Here is a 1,085-nt window from a genome sequence, read left to right as displayed (position 1 = left end):
GTTCTGTTTCTCTGGAGAACCTTGATTAATACGCCCATAAATCTTCTTGTTGTTGTTGAAGAAATTGGATTGTATTTCCCATAGTTTCCATTGTCCACTGGAGTTTGCATCCTGGTCTTGTCATTTAACATGTTCCTCTGTCCTTTAAGTTTCCTGTAAATTGGATCTAATGAAAACCTGATTGACATTGGCTTTTTCATTTCCAACAATTGTTTTTTAGTTTTTTACAAGAGAACAAATCCACACTTTTATTTATTTACTTTCAATAAGTTTAAGTCCTTGAAGGGTACAGCATCACATGGATTCTGTGTCCAATAGCCTTAGCAGGAAGATTGCTTCGGAATTTGGAACAAACCATGCCAGTGTTTCCATGAACATGAGTTATCTTTCCTCAGATTACTCTGGTTTTGTTAGTCTTTCCACCAGGAGTTACTGTGTTGTTCTTTGCTTTGTATACATTAGCACATCTCTTGCCTAGATAGAATTCAGTTTCATCTGGAGCATATACATCTTCAGTTTTCAAGAGAGTTGTGTGTTCCCTCTGGTTCCATAGACCCCACTTATAGCCAGCAAAAATGGCCTTGGACCACAGCCTTGCAGACATATTTGTTGCTTTAGAAGTCCTGTTCCCAGCAGGTCTCCACCGGTTCCAAGATGACTGAGCTCCAGGACAATTTTGTGAGTTGTGTTGTGTGTACTTCTATCAGGTGGTACAGAAAGTCCAATTGTGTTCTTTGTGATGTTAGTAGCCACTGATGATCATTGACTAGATGAATTCATTAGAGATTGCAAGATGCAGATATTCTAATTCTATTGTTCCTTCTTTCCATGTGTAATTCTATAAAGAGAAAATTTGCTTGTCAAGTATTGGTTACTCTGAAGTAGTATGTATAGGAAATACAGGAGTAATGATTATTTCCTTGCTCTAGTTACCAGTTTTCAAGTTTAATGAATCAGTTCGCTAGCACCCTCCAAAAGTGACAAATTAGTTGGAGTTTTTGAAAGTATTATTTTAAACACAAGGCTTAAATACATTTGATGTGTTTTAATCTGTTGCAGTTATTAACCTTAGTGATGTTCAAATT

General features: G+C 36.6%; 1 pseudogene; it reads right to left on the bottom strand.

Annotated features, from left to right (window-relative positions):
• Positions 1-271: 271 nt before the first annotated feature.
• Positions 272-604, bottom strand: LOC136120165 (large ribosomal subunit protein eL33 pseudogene; annotated as a pseudogene).
• Between the last annotated feature and the right edge of the window lie 481 nt (positions 605-1,085).

The sequence above is a fragment of the Phocoena phocoena genome, chromosome 3 (assembly GCF_963924675.1).
Source record: "Phocoena phocoena chromosome 3, mPhoPho1.1, whole genome shotgun sequence".
Taxonomy (NCBI): domain Eukaryota; kingdom Metazoa; phylum Chordata; class Mammalia; order Artiodactyla; family Phocoenidae; genus Phocoena; species Phocoena phocoena.
Note: the sequence above shows the minus strand (reverse complement) of the source record. Positions and strands in the feature narration are given on the sequence as shown.